This window comes from Trachemys scripta, chromosome 11 (assembly GCF_013100865.1).
Source record: "Trachemys scripta elegans isolate TJP31775 chromosome 11, CAS_Tse_1.0, whole genome shotgun sequence".
NCBI classification, from domain to species: domain Eukaryota; kingdom Metazoa; phylum Chordata; order Testudines; family Emydidae; genus Trachemys; species Trachemys scripta.
In genome coordinates this window covers 55,679,658-55,702,246 of record NC_048308.1, presented here as the reverse complement: position 1 = coordinate 55,702,246, position 22,589 = coordinate 55,679,658, and positions in this window count along the sequence as shown.

Here is a 22,589-nt window from a genome sequence, read left to right as displayed (position 1 = left end):
TCATGCGTAGGTGGTCCATGTTCCTGCTCTTAATCTGTTTGCAGACAGTTGAGATGCTTCTTGAAAATCCCAGCTACTCTACAGTAGTGTTACTATCACTATGAGATGAACATGCTAAGTGGGAGATGGAATATGCATCTGTGCATGGAATGCATCTCATATTACTCCTGGAGGAATTCTGCGCCAAAATATTTAAAATTCTGCACCAAAATTTTTAAAATTCTGCAAATTTTATTTGTCAAAATAAAGCAATATAATCACACTGGTTTCAATTATTTTGGTAATTTATTTAAACCACAATACAACTGATGGAGAATGGGAGTGGGGAGCATTGGAGGAAATCCCCAAACCTTCTTTATCTAATAGTAATGTAGCTAGGTTTGACCCTTTATTTCTAGTTATTATTCAACAAATATATGCAGCCATATGCTCAGTGTTACATCATAGGCAACTTAAGAGCAAGTGAGAGCTGGGGAATCAAACTAACAATTTATATTGGGAATTGACCATCTACAGAAAGGTAACAAACAGTTCATGGAGCACATTTTGATAGAACATTTTTTTAGTCCAAAAATTTAGACGAGTTCTAATCACTAAAGCACCATTTATAAGACCATACTGTCCTTTACACCACTCTGCCAATGTAAAGGAGCCTTTTTACACCTGTTTTATACTCCTGGGGGAATTCACAAAGGCAATGGGAACAATTCACTAAGCAGGCAGGCTGCTACATTCTGCTCTGCCTGAGGGGACAGAGCCTGCCTCACACCTACCTTCTCAGAAACACCCCAAAGCCCTGCCCCTCCATGCCAAGTGTGCCATAATAGCAAGTAAGAGGGACCGAATAGCTCTCTCTCATGCACACACAACTGCCCAGTCCCTCCCTGTGGTGATTTATGTCTCTAGTGGCTCCTCTGGATGCCTGAACCGACCTGCCTGAGCTGCTGGGGAGGAGTGCCTGACTTCACTTGTGGCTTCCCATTGCTTCCCCATCAGAAGTCATTTTTCTGTGGGAAGCAAAGAAATCTGCGGGGGACATGAATTCTGTGCATGCTCAGTGACACAGAATTCCCCCAGGAGTATCATATGCATCGCTACTGTGCCCCATTACCTATCGAGGGCATGTCAGCTGATGCACTTCCTCACATGCATAAGAGGGCTCTTCAGTGTCTATGAACTTCTATGGGTCCTCTTCCCTGATTCTCTGTGCTGTACAAGCAAAATGTCAGGGACCTTGGAGGTGCTGATGTGCTACTATAAGCTTCTCAAAGTCATCATTTATGGTGTTATGCTCAATGAGGATTTTTTTTAAATGTTCATTTCTTGATCACAGAGAGTGAGTTAATGATTCTTGTTAGAAAACTCTTGGGTAACTGAATTGTAGTGGCCAAGTTTTATTCTCAGTTCTAGTGGTATGAATTTGTCACAGCTGTTGCCAACAAAATTGCTTCTGCTGTGCACAGATGTAACAGCAGCATCTAGCCTTATTTAAGTACTTTATATATAACTATCACCATAATATGAAGTTCTGCAAAAATATAAAAGTTACTAATCTATACTTCCAATTGTACCTGCAATTTAAGATTTTTTTTGGTCTGGAGATTTACATAATTAACACGATCGCATTGTTCTCATAATTTTACATCAGCAAACAAGATATACTGTTGCCAGTTCATAAAGTGACTTCAACATTTGTTCATGTTGAAAGATACTAATAGAGTCATATGAGCAAGAAAATATTTACTAAAGTTTAATGTCTGTAATGATATGCTATGTGAAATATATACACAGGAACTCATAATTGTAATGTACCACAAATATTTCAGGAAGCTTTACTGGTTATGCATCTTTAACTTTCACAAACACAACTATCATAAAAATGCTAAGATGTTACATGTGCCTCATTCTTTGGACCGATTGCTATCATACAATCTTTGAAAAAAACATGCTCCTGTTTTTAATTACTTAGGGCCTAGAAACATTTTATATAAAAAGAGAAACTAGCAAGCTTAGTTTGCTGAGTTTCTTTCTGAACCAATATGGTTTTGTCATGGGTGTGTGAAAGTGACAAAGCCAACTTTGTTTACAATACAGTAGAACATCTGCAAGTTGTTTACATACTTTCAAATGTCACAGTGATAAATACATAGGGCTCTGTGACAATTGGAAGGTTATGTTTTAAAATGCATGCTGAAGAAAAGCAGCCAAACAAGACTGTACACAAAGGAAAGCATCACAAAAAACTATTTAGATGACAAATTTGGAGAAAACCCATTACAGTACATTTCCAAGGATTTGAGAGGAAAAAATGTTCCTATCTTAACAGCAGAGTAAACAGAGTTATGCAGGAGCTAACTTATATGATACATTTAGGTTGGTGTATATAGGCATAGCCATTTGTCTTTGGAAATGTGTTACAATGGTTCAACTGCAAATGGAAATGAGTTTGCTGATCAGTTTAGGCCCTATTCAAAATTAGGTCGAATTTATAGAAGCCAGTTTTATAGAAATCGGTTGTATACAGCCGATTGCGTGTGTCCCCACATAAAATGCTCTAAGTGCTCTAGTCGGCGGACCGCGTCCACAGTACCGAGGCTAGCGTCGACTTCCGGAGCATTGCACTATGGGTAGCTATCCCACAGCTATCCCACAGTTCCCGCAGTCTCTGCCACCCATTGGAATTCTGGGTTGAGATCCCAATGCCTGAATGATGAAAAACAGTGTCGTGGGGGGTTCTGGGTACATGTCGTCAGGCCCCTCCCCCTCCGTCAGAGCACCGGCAGACAATAGATTTGCGCCTTTTTACCTGGGTTACCTGTGCAGACAACATACCACGGCAAGCATGGAGCCCGCTCAGATCAGCTCACCATCACCATATGTCATCTGGGTGCCAGCAGACGTGGTACTGCATTGCTACACAGCAGTAGCAGCTAACTGCCTTTTGGCGGTAGACGGTGCAGCATGACTGGTAGCCGTGGGGCTGGCAGCCGTAGGGCTGCATTGCACCAGCCCCTTGCCTTTTGGTAGAAGATGGTATATTACAACTGGTATCCGTCGTCGTCATACTGCAGTGGCTGTCAATCATGGGCACCTGGGCAGACATGCAACTGTCTCGATGATGATGGCTATCAGTCGTAGTATGCTATTTTCTGCCAATTGCCCAGTAGTTTCTGCTAAGCACCCAGAAGAGGCCGAGGGCAATCTGGGTGCTGGCAGACGTGGGGCTGCATTGCTACACAGCAGCAGCCCCTTGCCTTTTGGTAGAAGATGGCATATTACGATTGATATCCATCGTCGTCGTACTGCAGTGGCTATCAGTCATGCTGCACCGTCGGCTGCCAGCTTAAGATGTAAAAAATAGATTTGTTCTGTATTCATTTGCTTCCCCTCCCTCCGTGAAATCAACGGCCTGCTAAACCCAGGGTTTTGAGTTTAATCTTTGGGGGGGGCCATTCTGTGTGACAGTTGTTTGTGTTTCTCCCTGATGCACAGCCACCTTTCTTGATTTTAATTCCCTGTACCTGTACGCCATGTCGTCACTCGGCCCTCCCTCCCTCCTTCCCTCCCTCCCTCCTTCCCCTGGTCCGTCAGATACTAGTTTCGCGCCTTTTTTCAGACCAGGCACCATAGCTAGCACTGGGATCGTGGAGCCCGCTCAGATCACCGTGGCAATTATGAGCACTATGAACACCACGCGCATTGTCCTGGAGTATATGCAGAGCCAGGACATGCCAAAGCGAAACCCGCACCAGCCGAGGAGCTGATTACGTGCAGCCAGACACCAGGGCGGTTAGAGGAGCACAGCAGGGCACGGTGCGCATCAGAGAAGCTTTGAAAACGAGTTTTGTGACTGGCCAGGCTACGGTGTGAAACTTCTGTTTGTTTCTCCTTGATGAACCCTCCGCCCCCCCCACCCGGTTCACTCTACTTCCCTGTAAACCAACCACCCCACCCTCTCCTCCCCACTTCGAGCACCGCTTGCAGAGGCAATAAAGTCATTGTTATTTCACATTCATGCATTCTTTATTAATTCATCACACAACTAGGGGGATAATTGCCAAGGTAGCCCGGGATGGGTGGGAGAGGAGGGAAGGAAAAGGACACACTGCATTTTAAAACTTTAACTCTTATTGAAGGCCAGCCTTCTGATGCTCGGGCAATCATGTGGGGTGGAGTGACTGGGTGGCTGGAGGCCCCCCCACCGTGTTCTTGGGCGTCTGGGTGAGGAGGCTATGGAACTTGGGGAGGAGGGCTGTTGGTTACACAGGTGCTGTAGTGGCAGTCTCTGCTCCTGCTGCCTTTCCTGCAGCTCAACCATACGCTGGAGCATATCAGTTTGATGCTCCAGCAGCCGGAGCATCAACTCTTGCCTTCTGTCTGCAAGCTGACGCCACCTATCATCTTCAGCCCGCAACTTGCTCTGTTCATCCCGCGATTCAGCCCGAAGCGGGGAATGGACAACAGAGGATTGATCACTTGATAATTACCAGTTCTGTTCATTCCCTCTGGGGCACCTGGCATTGGCTGCTGTCAGGAGATCATTTTGAATTCTAATCCTGTCCTCCAAAGTACTTGCAACCCATCCCAGCTTAGTATCTTCTGTAAACTTTATAAGTGTACTCTCTATGCCATTATCCAAACTATTTATGAAGATATTGGACAGAACTAGACCCAGGACAGATCCCTGTAGGCCCCCTATTGATATGCTCTTCCAGTTTGATTGTGAACCACTAATAACTACTCTTTGAGTATGTTTTTCCAACCAGTTGTGCACCCACCTTATAATAGGTTGGTCTAGGCTATATTTCTCTAGCTTGTTTATGAGAAGATCATGTGATAGTATCAAAAGCCTTACTAAAGTTGAGATATATCACCTCTACTGCTTCTCCACATCCTCAAGGCTTGTTACCCTGTCAAAGAGGGTTTCCCACAATTGTTCTAGACCTGCTATGAGATGACATGGTGGTAAAAATACTAAAAGCTGAGCCTACACCTAGCACACCTACCACAGCAGGTTTATAACAGACAAAAGGAAGTATTTTTTCACACAATGCATAGTTAATCTGTGGAACTCCTTGACAGAGGATGTTGTTAAGACCAAGACTATAACAGGGTTCAGAAAAGAACTAGATAAGTTCATTGAGGATAGGTCCATCAATGGCTATTAGCCAAGATGGGCAGGGATGGTGTCCCTCGCTTCTGTTTGCCAGAAGCGGGGAATGGACAACAGAGGATTGATCACTTGATAATTACCAGTTCTGTTCATTCCCTCTGGGGCACCTGGCATTGGCTGCTGTCAGGAGACAATACTGAGCTAGATGAACCTTTGATCTCACCCAGTATGGCTGTTCTTATGTTAAAGTAACTCAGGTTGGAGGAAAATATGTAATTTAAAAAGTAAAGTCTGAATAGCTGTGGGGGGGAGGGGAAGAGAGGTTGGTGGCTAATTGTATAGCTATGTTTCTAGTTCTCATTTGAGCCATATCAGCAGGGACCATATCTTACCTCTATTTAGAGACCATCTGGCAGCTTGTGAAATGGGTTTGTTGGTCTCTGTCCAGTTTCTACATAATTAAAACCATCTCCATGATTGTGTTAACTGACACTCTTGTTGACAGTTTCAGCAGCATTGCCTCAATGCTGGTGGATCCGCCCAATGAGGCATTCCTTCTGCAGAGGAGAATCCCATATACAAAGCTGCTGGAGCGGCTTCTCTGCCACCCAGTCCCCAGTGTAAGTGGTGTGTCTCATTCAAAGGAGACGTGGCCAGTGAGTCCCTGTGCCCCAGTAAGCCCTGACTGCCAGAATGAGCTCTATGGACTCCTGGCAGCCAGTGCAGTCAAACCAGCCTGGCCCCAAGCCATCCAAAAATCAGAAGGTGGGTTAGCAGAGTCTTGTGGTCCACTGTATCAAAGCCTGAAGAGAGGTCCAGCACTATGAGCTTGGAGGTGTCGCCTGAGTCCATGGCCTTGAGGAGGTTGACTTTTAGTGACACTCTAATGGTTTCTGTGCTGTGACCTGGGGTGAATCCTGACTGCGAGGTACCCAGGATGTTGGCTGATGTCACATGTTGTTGGAGGTTGGTGGGTACTCCTTTCTCGGTTATTTTGCCCAGGAATGGGATACTAGAGATGGGATGGCAGTTACAAAGATATAGAAGGTACAGCATTGGCTTCTTGAGGATTGGGTGAACTATTACGTTGTTCAAGGAGTTTGGTAAGTGTGCTCAGAAAGAAGCAGAGACTTCCATTAGTCATGGGCATAGTTCTTTGCCAGCTTTTAGCAGCCAGGAGGAACATGGATCTGTTTAACAGGTGATGGCTCTAACATATCAGGGCTTCTTGAGCTTTGGTATGACCTCTTGAGGTCCCTTCCAGTCCTATGATTCTATATGTGATAGGGCCAAATTCAGTTAGGGGTAATGGGACAGATAATACAATCAGGGATAATCCCAATTAACTCCATATGTATTCAGTGGACCTCAGCAGTGCTGTATGCTGACAGCTCTTTGGTCCATGCTTGGGTCTGATATCTGGGCTGTGCAGTCTCAGATGATCATGGGAGCAGATAAAGTGGGTTAGAGCCGCTTTCTCTCCTCATATCAGGCACCAAGCTGCTTTTCCTCCTTCTGCACCAAGCACAATTCAGCTTGGGGAACTGGCCTACCGTATAAATGTCAGTGTAACCATGCTGCAATACATCAGACACATAGTGTTATCAAAGTGGTCACCAAAAAGGAAGGTGTGATTCTTGTACTGACTGCTGTCTAATCTTGTTAATGTTGAGCTGGTCAGGTTTTAAAATAAACAGAAGACTAAAAGGAAAGCTTTCATACTGGATGGTGAATATATTTTTGTAGCCATTAAATTGCAGACAGCAAGATTAGAAACATGGTCTTAAAAAGGGGCATGGGCTCAGTTCTGTATTGACAAAGAGAAAGAATAATCATTGGAGAGATGATAATTTAACTTAAGAGGCTGTCATGCTTGTAACAATAGTAAATCCATTTGGATAAAGCACACTTCTCAAGAAGGGTGCTCAGTTGTGAGGTGCATTGCCAAGATATTGCTAGGAAATACAAAGTCTGGAAAAAAACAAAGCAGCGTAGATAACAATAAAGAGACATTTGGCTGGGCAATTTGATCCTGGTTAATTTCCCCCTCGTCCCAAATTTTAGAAAAGGGACTAATAATGAATAGCAAATGTTAGCTAAATAGGTCAAACCAGGATATTTTCAGGATTTAGGTTTATGACACAGAAGCATTTATGGGTCCTGTGTAACCCAAATTCATTCCTGCAAAAAATGGCTCGGAATATTAAGGCTGCTCTTCTATTCCTTTTGTAACAACTGCGTAATGCTGGCACTGCCAGATTACTTGCTATGGACAGCACAACACTTTATGAGACCAGAGGACAAGGAGTGAGTGGAACAAGTGGGCAGTACGTGCAGGAGAGAAGACAAGCAGGTGCATGACATGTATAGGCAGGGGGACAAGAGACTTGGAATCCTGATTCTCCTCTCACTCCCACTAGTTTTATACCAGTGGAACTCCATTGATCCCAATGGAGTTATTCCTGATTTACTCAAGTATAGGTAAGGAGAATCAAGCCCCAGCTGTCTAGGAAGCATGTGGAGACAGACAAGAAGAGAACAGAGTGGATGAAATCAGAGCTAAAGGAGAGAAACTTTTCTCCAAACATAGGACAAAATACTAATTGCATTAAAAGGATAATCAAAAAACATATGAAATGATAGTACTTCTCCATGTAATGGCTGAAGTTGCCACTGGGATGAGTTGTGAAGATAGTGGTAGGGGACGTGGTCTGCCTTCCCATCAATGCAAGGGCAAGTGTCTATGAGACATTGTCGCTATTAAAATCCGATGTGTGCTGTAGCAAGTTTCTGGTATAGTACACATAGAGATATAGCAATGCTGTCGAACCATTCATTCTGCCAAGTGACAAACTCCTTGGCCAAATGACTGAATACAAGGACAAGGCACTTGGTCAAAAACCTTAGGTTACTCAATGAATGTAAGGATTTACATTTTCAGAATCCACAAATACTGAGACTGTGCTTTTGTTGAGTAGCAGAAAATTACCTTTAACCACTGGGAGAAGACTGTGATAAGCGGAAACAGCTGCCAGGTAGACTCTTATGGAACTGATGGAGAATCCCGAACACTTTAGGACTAGTAGGTAATTCAGAATAGCTGGCATTGTTTTGGGACCGGCTCTGTTCAATATCTTCATTAACGACTTAGATATTGGCATAGAAAGTACACTTATTAAGTTTGCGGATGATACCAAACTGGGAGGGATTGCAACTGCTTTGGAGGACAGGGTGATAATTCAAAATGATCTGGACAAATTGGAGAAATGGTCTGAGGTAAACAGGATGAAGTTTAACAAAGACAAATGCAAAGTGCTCCACTTAGGAAGGAAAAATCAGTTTCACACATACAGAATGGGAAGAGACTGTCTAGGAAGGAGTACAGCAGAAAGGGATCTAGGGGTGATAGTGGACCACAAGCTAAATATGAGTCAACAGTGTGATGCTGTTGCAAAAAAAGCAAACATGATTCTGGGATGTATTAACAGGTGTGTTGTGAGCAAGACACGAGAAGTCATTCTTCCGCTCTACTCTGCTCTGGTTAGGCCTCAGCTGGAGTATTGTGTCCAGTTCTGGGCACTGCGTTTCAAGAAAGATGTGGAGAAATTGGAGAGGGTCCAGAGAAGAGCAACAAGAATGATTAAAGGTCTTGAGAACATGACCTATAAAGGAAGTCTGAAAGAATTGGGTTTGTTTAGTTTGGAAAAGAGAAGACTGAGAGGGGACATGATAGCAGTTTTCAGGTATCTGAAAGGGTGTCATAAGGAGGAGGGAGAAAACTTGTTCACCTTAGCCTCTAAGGATAGAACAAGAAGCAATGGGCTTAAACTGCAGCAAGGGAGGTCTAGGTTGAACATTAGGAAAAAGTTCCTAACTGTCAGGGTGGTTAAACACTGGAATAAATTGCCTAGGGAGGTTGTGAAATCTCCATCTCTGGAGATATTTAAGAGTAGGTTAGATAAATGTCTATCAGGGATGGTCTAGTCAGTATTTGGTCCTGCCATGTGGGCAGGGGACTGGACTCGATGACCTCTTGAGGTCCCTTCCAGTCCTAGAATCTATGAATCTATGAGTGGGAGGGCCAGAATGAGGTACCAACACTGTAGCAAGTCCTCCAGGAAGTGTAGAAATATCACACTTCCTGTGCACCCTAGATACAGTTTTTGGTTTTCTGGGACATACTCCCTGCTGGGGCAGAAACAGACACCCAGGCCAGGGCATTTATAGGCAGCAGCTACACAGAGCAGTAGAAAGTTTTGTTACCTCATTTCTGTACATAGTTCCTGTTCACAATGAAGAGTTTATCTGCTCGTCAGTGGGATACCACAAACCCCACTTCTTCTTCAGGACGACGAAATAATGTGAATAGAGCCCCTTGCTCTGGAACTCCACTTCCTGCACAGCACTCAGTTGCCAGGACCGGCTCCAGGGTTTTTGCCGCCCCAAGTGGCAGGGAAAAAAAAACAACCCACGATCGTGATCGGCGGCAGCTCCACCGCGCCGCTTTCTTCTTCAGCGGCACTTCAGCGGCAGGGCCTTCCCTCCGAGAGGGACCGATGGACCCGCCGCCGAAGAGCCTGACATGCCGCCCCTTCCCCTTGGCCGCCCCAAGGACCAGGTGCCTGGAGCCGGCCCTGTCAGTTGCTGAAGGGAGTCTACCACCTTTAGCAGGGACTTGTGACAGGGGGTCCCTGAGAGGCATGGGGAAGATGGGTAGGGAGGGACAGTATCCCCTGTCCACTATTTCCAGGACCCACTGGTCCAAGGTTATCTGGCTCCAGGCGCTGAAAACAAAAAACAGATGATTCCCAAATGGAGGGGGAGGGCAGATCCTGTGGTTCTGGGCAGCTCTCACCTGCTCTGTCAAACCTGCTGATGCAGGGTACATGGCAAAGGGGGAAGGGGCACTGGGTCTCTGCCTCCTCTGGAATCATTGCCTCTTCTGGGGGGCTGTTACCAGAGGCACCCCTAAACTTTTTTGCCATTGGGTTTAGCTAAACTAAGAACTAGAGAAAAACAATTGCATCCTATACAGAGATGTGGCCACTACAGGGGTTCTGTCTTGCTCCCACAGGTGATAAGTGACTGGAAAGCAGCTGAGGCTGCTTCACCCTTTATGTCCACTTTTCCTTGACTATGTCGATAGTGCGAATGAGTAGTCTTGATGCTCTGTGAGTAAGAGAGACACAACTTTATCCAGAGTGTGCTGTGCAAGTTCTACTTTCTAGTTCACTTCTAGAGTGTACTAAACAATCAGGCCTCACATTCCCATTATTTCATTCTGCTGTGTATACAAATGGTATACAATAGAGAGACCAGAAAGGCAGAATTCCCTAGATGGAGATGTTCCAATTTAGTGAAATCTCCAAGACACAAGGAACCTGCAGAATCTGAGAGAAAACAGATATGTCTAGGCTGTCATCACTCTTCTTTGCTGTGATATTACTTTGCTAAGAAATGCATCATTTTAATTTATTAACTTGATCCAGTTTTTCACAGGGCTGCTTTCCAGCATCATGTATTAAAGAACGTGCTTGGTTTAAGTTATTTCCCCCCATTCTAGTTTTCTGGAACCGTTTCGGATGACCAAGGTTGCTATTTTGGTGCGTCACTTTCTCTAAAAGTAATGAAATAGTATTACTTTAGGGGATGAACCAGCAATTCTCTACAAGAATGTATTTTCTTTTTGTGTTTGCAGCCAATCAAATATTGTAAGTGCAGCATGCAGTTTTGTTCAGTTCTAAACTGTAGATTAATTAATCAGTGATGTGAATACATTAATTTCCAACCTTTAGTAATCCAAATCATGCATTACACTGTAACGTCCTGGCAGTGCACTGAAAACTGAATACAGCACACTGGAAGAGTGACAGAATTCACCCATGTAAGTTTTCTAGCACATTAATGCAGATACACACACACTCTCTCTCTCTATCTTGTGAAAGCAAACATATCTTGTGGAAGACACATATATGTAGTCAAAATCACTATCTATTAGAGAGTAACATCATTAAGCTTCAGAGGGGTAGCTGTGTTAGTGCACTTGCATCTGAAGAAGTGAGGTTCTTACCCAAGAAAGCTTATGCTCCCAATACTTCTGTTAGTCTCAAAGGTGCCACAGGACCCTCTGTTGCCTTTTATCATTAAGCTTATTTAGACAAATAGATTACCTAGCAAATCATACCAGGCTTAAATACAGTGCCTGTTGGGCAGCTACAGAATGTATCTCCTCAAAGGTTACGTTTGAGGCATGTTAAAAACTGATATAGTATATATGGAGCTGAACTAACACCTTAGCTCAGCATATCAGCTGAGCATGATATATGAAGTTCTGAACCAAGCACATCAATCAGTGGATGTGATACATCAGCTTTCTAGATCATTTAAGATGGAAAGGTTTCAGAGCTCTGGTGATTTCATTACGAGTGTATAATGATGCCCCTGATTGCACTGTCTGCAGAGACTGAACCCAGCACCTGAGGATGTAAGAGCATGAGCCCTGCTTCTTGAATTTAAAGATCAGATTTTCTGAAAATTTTTAGTCATCTAGTGGGATTATCAAAAGCACCTAAGCAGGTTAGGCACTAAACTCCAGTCAGAATCAGTGGTGCTTACCTAATCTGGTTAGGCACATTTAAAAATCCCCATTTTTCAGCCAGATCTAGTCCCAAAGTATGGTGTTAGAGAAGACACTGTGCTGATGAACATGCCATCTCTCAGAGGAGAAATCCGAGGTTCTGACCATTGCCATTAAAGATCCGAAGAGTACACATTAGCCTTAGGATCCACTCCACATTTCAACTCAGTTTATTATTATTTATCCCTGGTGTAATTTTGTTAACTTAAGCCTAGTTACATCAGGATGAATTTGGTCCAAAGTTTAGCAGCTGGAACTTTTCTTTTAAAAAAATGCCATTGTATTTTTCTTGCATTACTGATGCTTTGACTGATACAAATGATGCACGTTACCCATCTAATGCTTTTCATGTTTCACCCAAAACAGTGACAATGTTAGCAGCTTCTGCATGATTTAGAGACAAGGCATATTAAGAAAGTCAGTTTTGGTTAGTTCATAATGCAAATTAAAAAAAAAATTCAACAACTTAACATAGGGAAGTTCTTCAGGATCATTGCTTCCATCTGCTGCTATAGAAAATCATGTTATTCAATCTTTTAAGTGCTTTTTGTACTGCATCCATAGCAGTGAAAGTCAACAATTTGTATTAACTGTAAGATTATGATGAGATTTTTATCATATGGCTCTATGGAAACCTCAAAAATGTTAGTTTAGGCAAAGGGCCATGAAGAGGGATTGATCGGAGATTTATTACATATCATTGATACAGACCTTCTGACCTTGCAGAATTATCTGATCATGTCATTTAGAAAGAAATACATCTCAGTGTCTAGTTCTCTAGCTTTATGCATCCTGGCCATATTTTGGACCCTTACATGTTTGATGGATCTGCTTGTTTCTACCACTAAATCCTCCCTTTTCTCTTCTGCGTTCAATTTAAATTAGAATTTACAGACATGGGATATAAAGTACTTTGCAGTATGAGAAGATAGCCTTTCCCTTGACAAATCCAATCTCAAGATACAACTTGTTTAAAGGAACCTAACCCATCCCCCCTTAAGAGAAAACAGGGAGTGGTTTAATGCTACCACCGAGGAATCACTGTTTCATACCCATCAAGATTAGTTCAGTTCACCTGCGTTCGCGCGCAAACACACACACAGTAACGGAGATACAAACACTGCTAAGGAGAAACATGCCTTGCATGCATAATCAATGTAAGGCTTCAAAGATGTCCTCAAAAACATCCCTTCCTTCTTCTATCTGAGTAAACCATGATCATAGGATGCCATTTGGGACAGGCATGCAAACATCTCAGCATTGTGCATGCAGTTCTCAGCACAGCTTCCTTTGCTGTTATGACTGTCATTAGGCTAATTATCAACTAAGCTTTATTTCCTTTGAAGCCAAATTCCCAAATCAATAAGGCCACTCTGAAACACTGGATTTGAGATGGTCATTTGCTCTCTTCATCACCTTTGCTCTCAAAGATTTTCATTTGCAGCATCTCCAAAATAGGAATTAAATTCCTGTCTTTGTTATGACTCCTCCGTCACAGGTTTGACAGCCTTGGGCCCAGTGGCATTTTTACTGTTTAATTATTATTTGGTTTAAAATACTGCATCTTAAGTCTTGCATCCCTTATTGATTGATAGCTGCAAACCAACAGTGCCATCCACTGTTTTCCCACAACAGTGGCATCTTTCTCCACAATTCTTTCCTGTGAAAGTCTTAAATTGATTACACTAGAATTAGTCCCTTAAACATTTGGATGCCTTGCATGAACAAGATTTTTTTTTTAAAAGGATAGAGGCCAAGTTAAATTCAGATGGCTTTCCAAGTGAGTTCCAAACAGATGTCAAGCAAGCTCTCAACTGTAGCTAAAGCCACAATTCACAGAGCTCTGCATAGGGGCCAGACAGAGACAGCCCATATGGATCTGTTTACAAGTTTAGGGCTTTAAAGATGTCTGCCTCTCCAGGTCCTCCAACATTTTTATCCCTATAGTATACTTTACCTTCCCAGGCAAGCCCTTGTTCAGTTTGATGGCCAGTTGTTTCAGTTAAATGAAATCTCCAGGAAGTTGCATAGCAGAATGGGAGAGAGAGTGTGTGTGTGTGTGTGTGTGTGTGTGTGTGTGAGAGAGAGAGAGAGAGAGAGAGAGAGAGATGAGGACGGGAAGGTGAATGCTGGAGTAATACCGAAACATACAAATTTTAGCCTAGGGCAGGAAATATATTGGATGAGAAGTTTTGTTCTTTGTTGTTGTTTTTTTAAAGTAATGGCTCTGTCTTTAACAGGTCTTTCTGAGCTTAAGAGGAGTGATTTATTTATTTACTTCTGCCTAGAAAAAAACAAAAGGATGATTATAAAAATTAATGGTATATTCTGCAATTCAGAAAGGGTGGTTGTAAAGTTAATAATTTAAGTATCTGTACGTTGTATATTTTGTTGCACAGCTATATGGCTTGCCAGATGGAAGCAAAGGATTCTAAAATCCCATTAATGAAGGGAATGTCAGAAGTTGGGGCTTCTTATACCCAATAGGGTAATATGAACTTTGATCTTATGACTGTGGCTTTTTGGGAAACGTAGTTTAGTAATTGGCTGGCCATTTTGCTAGTGATTCATTAAAGTTAAAAAATGTGTATTAAAGAGGAATGATGAGAGTGACCTGCTCTGCTTGCAGCACGAGTTAATTGGGGTATTTCCCCCTCAATGAAGGAGAAGATTATAGTTCTTCTGGGTGGAAAATTATGGATATTTTTCTTCCATAAATAAGACTGAGCTTAAAAACAAACAAACAAACAAACAAAAAAACGGGAAGCCATTTTTAGTAGGGTTTACTATCTCCTTGAACACAGACACATAGAAAAGCCCTAGTGTGGGGAACTGTGTTAGGTAGAAATGAATTTAAACTTGGTTCTCTGGTTAGCAAGTTGCTAACTTGATTAGAACCATAGTATAGTCAGAGCCATAAGCAGTATGTTACCATTTTAATTTATTAGACTAACGTACATACTGTGCATGGGAGAGAAAAAGAATTTCAAACACAAGACCACCACCATGATCACTGATGGAAAGATCAGAGTCCTTTCTGTTTTCACAAGCAGGCATGGTCTATTAACTCACACATGTATCTCTCTCCCCCTCTCCCAAATTTGGATCAGCAGTGTTACCACCGCTAGTGATCTTATCACAAGTCTCACGATATTTGGTGTTGTTCTTAAAGCCCTTATTCCTGGGGGCATGTGAATAGATGAGAATTTCTGTTTCCATTTAAGAAGTTAGTTTCTGGCCTTCATCATTGTGGGGGGAAAAGCTTGAAAATGTGATCTAAGCACTCCCTGAAGGATCAGAAACCAGAAGGCAAAGAGAAAGCACCTCATTTTTTAAAATAAGTGAGATGATTATTAAGCCAGTTTCATGATTTTGGGAGCTTAACGCATTAGTTTTGCACAGTTGGGGTTGGCAATGCTGGATCACTGAAAGAAAATCAGGAGAGAAAAGTACAGAATTGTATGCTAAGGAAGCCTCCTGCTTTGCAGATGACACTCCATAGTCTTGATATAGCAAGATAGGCCTGTGGCCAGCTAGGGAACACAAACTCTGGAAGGTTGTGGATACCAGCTTCACGGCAGGCCAGCCCACTCAGCAGAACAGGCAGCTTTGCTGCAGGAGGCAGAAACCAAAGAAAGCACAGCTCTGCCCAAGAATGGGAGAGTCGACTGAGTGAAAAGGGCATGTAAATGACTCTCCCCACCTCCTACACCACGTAGTTCCAGATAGGAGCACTGAGTGCTTAATGACCCAAGGGAAATTCTGCAGTCCACCCTGCACTGCTTTGGGCCCCAGCTTATAGACCAGTATTCTTTTCAAATTAAAACAAATAGCTGAGGGAGGAGATGGTGCAGGGGGAAGAGACCTTCCCTTCCTCATTATGAAGGTGGGTCTCTTGTAGTGATCACAAAAATAGTGTGTCATCCTCCACTATTGGGAGCTCTATCCTCACACCAGTTGGTTTTCTTTGTCAGAGGATTTTTGGGGAGAGGGGGTTTAGGCCATTTGTTCTTCTCCTTGGCTAACAGAACTCTAGCTCTCACCCAGGGAGAGGTATACACAGCAGGAAGCACTTTCTGCTTTCCCTCAACCCAGCTGCACAAAGAGATATGTTTTTCCATCTTTTGACTGGCAAAAAGTCAGACAGGGCCCTGTCTACATCCCTCATATTGATCTGCAGGAAAGATCAACTATGGTGTAGAAAAACAAACCAGGGATACTTAAGGCTAAAGTCAATATTAGAGCAGGAAATCTTACTTTGAATAGTTTTTTGCTGAGAGGTCTGCTTCTCGCTGCCCAACAGTTATCCACAAAGTGGCATGGGCTATTTACTGCTTTAAGGAACCACCTATGCTCCCGCGTTAGTAGAACTGGCCCTGTTCACATGCAGCAGCGTTTTGAACAGGTGCATTCTGAGCTCAGTAGAAGGTGGAATGACATTGTTCCTATTTCGGTGCAAAAATAACATGTAAAAAAACCACGTTAAAAAAACCTATTCTGAGCAGTTCTTAAGAAACTTGGTCTGACTGGTAATTAAGACCAAGATTTTTTTTAAAAAGACTAAAGTTAGGTGCCTAAATCCTGCAGAATGTTGAGCTCTCTAGTCCCAATCCTGAACAGTACCTAGGCCCCAATTCAACAAGGAATTTAAATACATACATAACCTTAAGCACAAGTAGGTCTGTTGAAGTCAGTGGCATTATGCACATGCTTAAGTGCTAGCGCTTTCAGCATCTTTTTGTACAGAGCTGGTAAGTTCCTAAATAAACACTGGCTTATTCTAGAGCACAATGAATTCAATGAGAGTCTTCAGTGGAAGTCATTTCCATTTACTAAAATCAGTGGTTCTCAACCTGGGGTACGAGTACCCTTGGGGGTACGTAGCGGTCTTCCAGGAGGTACATCAACTCGTCTAGATATTTGCCTCGTTTTACAACAGGCTACATAAAAAACACTAGCGAAGTCAGTACAAGCTAAAATTTCATACAGACAATGACATGTTTATACTACTCTATATATTATACACTGAAATGTACATACATATTTATATTCCAGTTGATTTTATAAGGTAAAAAATTAGAAAGTAAGCAATTATTCAGTAATACTGTGCTGTGACTCTTTTGTATTTTTATGTCTGATTCTGTAAACAAGTAGTTTTTAAGTGAGGTGATACAGGGCCTGCTTTAGGAAGCACGGGGCTCGATTCGAATACCCGGCGGCAGTCCGGGTCTTCAGCGGCACTTCGGTGGCGGGTCCTTTGCTCGCTCCAGGTCTTCCTCGGCACTGAAGGACCTGCCACCGAAATGCCACTGAAGACCCGGAGCGACTGAAGGACCCGCTGCTGAAGTGCCGCCAAAGATCCGGACCGGCACCGGGTGAGTAAAAAAATTAAAAAGGCGCCTAAGTTAGGCGCTTTTCTTTAGGGCGCGGGGCCCTCTTAGGTGCGGGGCCTGATTCAGGGGAATCGGCCTAAAGCTGGCCCTGAGGTGACACTTGGGGTACACGCAAGACAAATCAGATTCCTGAAAGGGGCACAGTAGTCTGGAAAAGTTGAGAGTCACTGACTTAAATGGACTTTAGTGAGTGGACTTCAAAATTGCTGAGCACCCAACAATGAAGGTCAGGTTTTCTAAACTTTTTATCATTTTTGTTGCTCTCCTCTGTACTCTCTTCAATTTGTTCACCCAAAACTGGACACATTTTTCCAGCCGAGGCCTCACCCGTGCAGAGTAGAGTAGGACAATTACTTAGTCTTGTATACGACCTTCCAGAATGTTAGCCTTTTTAGCAACCATGTCACACTGTTGGCTCATACTCAATTTGTAATTCACTCTAACCCCAACATCCTTTTCAGCAGTACTACTGCCTAGCTAGTTATTCCTATGAAGAAAGGTTGGGCATGTTTAGTCTTGAGAAAAGATTTAACAGGCTCCCCCTTAGCCTTCAAAATGTTAAGGACTGTTATAAAGAGGTTAGTTATCAATTGTTCTCCTTGTCCTACTATCAGTTAACATGAAGTAATCTGCAGAAGGGGTGATTTAGGTTAGATATTATGAAAAAGTTTCTAACTCTAAAGGTTAGTTAAGCTCTGGAACAGACTTCTAGGGGAGGATGTTGAATCCTCATCATAGGATGTTGTAAGAACAAGTTAGACAAACACCTCTCAGGGATGGTGCAGTTACACTTGGTCCTGCTTCAATGCAGGGGGCTGGACTAGATGACCTCTTGAGATCCCTTCATTTTCATGATTCTATGAAAATGCTGGTTGCTCAGCTCTTTTCAAAAAGAGTCAGAAAACTTAAGAGCCCCAGGGTAAAATTTTCAAAAGCATTTATGTGGCTAAGAAGCTATGTCCCATGGAATGTCAATGGGATAGGCTCCAAAGGCCCAGTTTAGAGCTGGTCAACTTTTTCCCCTAACTATGCTGATTTGCTGGAAGTTTAACTGTTCATGGTACAGGGTCAGTTCTCACAATCTCCTGATGCAAAAATTCTCTAAGAAGTTTTGAAATTGTTGAAACAAAACGTTTTGACATTTTTTAAACAAAAAGTTTCAATTTTCCATTTCAAAATGTAAGCTAATTAGACTAAACAAGGTTTTTAAAAGGTCAAAAACTAAATGTTCTGAAGCTATTAAAACAGAATGTGTCAACTGACCTGAACCAATGTATTTGATTTTTTTCAATTTGCAAAAGTTTGATATTTCAACTTTTCATCCCACTTTGGATGGTAAAAACTCAAGAACTTTTGCGAGCTAGGAAAAACAATTTCCCACCCAGTTCTAGCCCCGAGTTCCTCAACGGGTATTTAGATGCCTACCTCCAACTGATTTCAATGAGAGTTAGGTACCTAAATGCCTTTGAGGAGCTGGACCTAAGTGCCTAAATCAATTTTCAAAGTGTGACTTAGGCAATTGAGAATTTTACCCTCAATCAGGATCATGGAGCTGCTCTACACTCCTTTCCCCCATGACAGGAAAGAAGTGAAGCAAATAAGAAAAGATTTAATAGCTTAGATTTGGACTACCTAAGGGAAACTCTTCAGAGCCAAAACCATCTTATTTTGTTCTCATCCTATGAGAATAATACCTAAGATTATATTCAGTGGTTTCCTGCTCCAGCTATAGGGAGCTGCTCAGCAGATTTATTCAAGGAGAAAACCAAACTTGCACTCTGCAGGGACATAGTCAAGTGCTATTTTTAAAATATTATTCACTGTTACATGGTTCTCTTCATTGCTTCCAAGAGCTTGATAGAAGGTTGAAAATAATATTGGTTTGAGAGCTGGGCTCAACCTGCACATTTCCGATCCAGATTTCAAAATTCTTGGATCTAAACTAATCTCTCTAGTGAGGAACATGCAATAAAGTCTTAGAGGATGTTAGTGTTCTGTAATGTTACTGAAATCCCAGTAGAAAGGCCGATTTGAATTAGTTTCCTGTCTCCTTCCAGGCAGCTGAGAGATTCAGGGTTAGTGTTTGGTGAGACACGGACAGTTGGTGAAATGTATATTTCAAACCCCTGCCATCTGTGGGTTGGGATGTCTGACTCTGGGTGTTTTGTTTGGGGTTCATTTAATTATTTTCCCTAACTGGGGTTTGATCTTGAGATATGCTGAGGCTTCTAGCCCTGATACAGCAAAGCATTTAAGCCTGTGCTTAACTTTAAGCCTGAGTAGTTCCTGTGGAAATCTACTTAATTTTAAGTATGTGCTTAAGTACTTTCCTAAATCAGAACCTATGACTGTATAAATACTGAAGCTACATTGCAATAAGCCAATGCAGAGCTGAATCAGCAGAAAAAGAATTAAATACCAAACCCTATTTCGCCAGTCTTCTTAGGTGCCACCATTTGAGACAGTTGCACACAAAAAAATGAAAACGATTTAAGAGATCAATTTTTTAAAATGATTTGAAAACACTAGCGTAAAATAAAGTCACTGCCAGATGGAAAAGAACACAAAATTAGGGCTTCATCTGGCACAGGTTTGAGCACTCTGGCCCCAGTCCAGCAAAGCACTTAAACAGGTGATTCATTCCCAGATCAAAGCACATACTGAAGAGGAGGCAATATGGCTTAGGGGCTAGCACACTGGACTGACTCAGGAGACCTGGCTTCTATGTCCAGCTCAAATCCTGATTTGCTGGATGAACTTTTGCCCCTCAGTCATTCACCTTTGTGTCTCAGTTTCCCGATCTCTGAAACTAATCACCTTAAAGCACTCGGAGATCTATTTATGTAGCATTTTTCAACAGTAGATCTCAAAGTGATTTGCTGGATCAGGTACTTAAAATTTCTCATAATTATTTAGCAAGAGTGTTAGGTTAAAATGTTGTGGATGTATATAACAAACGTTTCTGTCTAGATAGAGTATCTTTTGAGGTCCAAACTCAGCCCTGGCTTTACACCATTATAGAAAGTGCTAAGGTAGGTCAAGGTTATGATTGCTGAATAATTTGGGAGGGATTCTGTTAAATGCAGCCTCACTTCCAGGAAAGTCTGAAGTCTTTTAACAAGCTTAATTAAGTATAGCTGTTCTTCAGAAACAATCCTGCAACTGGGATATTATTAATTTATTACAGGAAATATGACAATGAATCTGAAGTGAAAGCAATGCTTTTAAATGCCATTGTTATTTAGTAAAAGCAAGTTACAGGCTTCTGGCTTCACGGAGGGATTCATGTCCCATTCCATTCAAACTGCCAGGTGTTCTCCTCATCTCCTCCCATTCCCTATTCACACCACACCCAATGATTACATTAAAAACTGCCACTCAGATGGAATTGTGCAGCTCCACAAGAGACTTGCAATATATTTATACAGATGCATTATCCCTAGAAAGTATAAACACATGGGAAGTTGCATACTTTGCCTATGCTTATAAACAGAGGTCCAGGTTCTCTTCTGCACTGAGATCCATTCAGTGCAGAAGAGTGGAGGGTAAGGCAGGGGGAAAGCATCACTAATTCATAAGCCACATACCTCTTAAGTGTTCTCTAAAGGACATCATCCACTTTAGTCCCAAAGTTACCTACATTCCACACAAATCTGGTGTCTTCTCACTCAGATTGTTGAAACATTTACATCAGGGATAAGGAACCATGGGATTGTAGTTACAGAAATAGATATTTCCACAACATGGAATGGATACCACAACATTATTTTCAGTTCCTGCATGAACTGTTTCTTCATCCCCCTCTTTTAGGAATTGTCCCACATTCAGGCCGCGGCAGGTTTTGAGGTATGATGGGTTGATCTGCCCTAATCCGAGTTACAGCAGCTGAAGTTCAGCTGCTGCTACAGAAACAATGCTTCACTCAAAATCATGATAAGTGCCTTTAGAAATGTTTAAGTTAGACTACGTGTGGCTTATTTTTGAAAATTAAAACCATTCAAGATATAGGTTTCTGGGAGATTTTTGGAAAGAAGGGGAAGGGGAATAGAAGAGGGGAAGCATGGAAAACATGGAAGTTAAAGTTTAGTTCTTGCAAAAGCTAAAAAGCATAAGAAAAGCTCTAGTCTGAGCTGTCACAATAGACAAAAAGGCTAAAGGCTGAATGTTTGAGACATGTGAGCGCACCCCAAAAGACAAGCGAATAAAATTATTCAAAATAATTTATGTTAAAGTGACAAGATTTTAAGTGTGTGATTCCAACCTTGTGAAAAATGAAACAGGAAATACCTAAGGCATATGAGGTACCCTCATGACAGAAATTATGGATTTAGTCAGTGATTGCTCTTTGAAACAGTATTGGATGAAGTGCTTGGAACAGGATTTATCTAGGTATGGTCTTAATAGCTAGGTCAAGGTAAGCAGTTTAAGAACAGCTGAGGAGATGATATCAAGCCACCTCATTTGCATTACAGTATGTTCCAAATTATCTTGGAATTGATCAAGGCATGTCACACTAACACTGTCAGACTTTAAGCCTTGAAGGGATGTGACATGAATGTGGTTAAATAGAATGAAATAAATTATAGAAGGTGTATAAAATGAGGTGAGGTAGTTTTAAACAGGGCCTGTAACTGGTGAAGACAAAGTGTAAATATGATCAAGAGATGCAGAACATCTTCTTGGACTATGCAAATCATTCAGAAAGGGACCAAGAATGGAAAAACAATTACATGCAGCGCTGCTTACAAAGGAAACAGGAAATATAGTGCTCTAGGGTGAAATATAGAAAACCTCTAAAGCAGACAGCCTATTGTGAATCCAAACAAGAACTTTAAAGGCGATAGGGAAAGATTTTAAACTCCTCCACAAAAACTCACAAACCGCAACAGACCAGCATTGAAGGAAACAAGAAGCACTGCAGATTTCACTGAAACCCTTTTGCAAATAGCACAGGCTACCATACAAATGAAGGGAGGCTACTGTGGCTTCTTTAAGGAGGAGTCCAGAGAAAATCCAACAATCAAAAGTGCTGCAATAAAGTTTGATTTTAGCACTGGGGGAAAGATTGTGGGAAGGAAACATTGCTAACACAGACCCTAACCCACCAAAGCACCATTCAAAGAAATGGCACTACTCATGTGATTTGATAAATTTGTGCTTCAGCAATTCTTTGGATCAGGGCTGGAAAGAATAAAGAAAGTATAAATGTAAATGCTCCAGTCCAGGCTTGCAAGGGCAGAGAAAAACTTTCCCTGGGCATCATCCATCCTATGCATTGAATGAGGCAGGGATCCTGTGGTGAAAAGAGTATATGATCATGTAATTGAAGACTATCATAATGCATATGTACAAGGGGGCTAGATTAAGGTTGAACAGGCAACCTTAATTCTGGTATTTCCTAGCTATTGAGTGCTTGACTTTGCATCCTTAACATTCTTTTAATGTA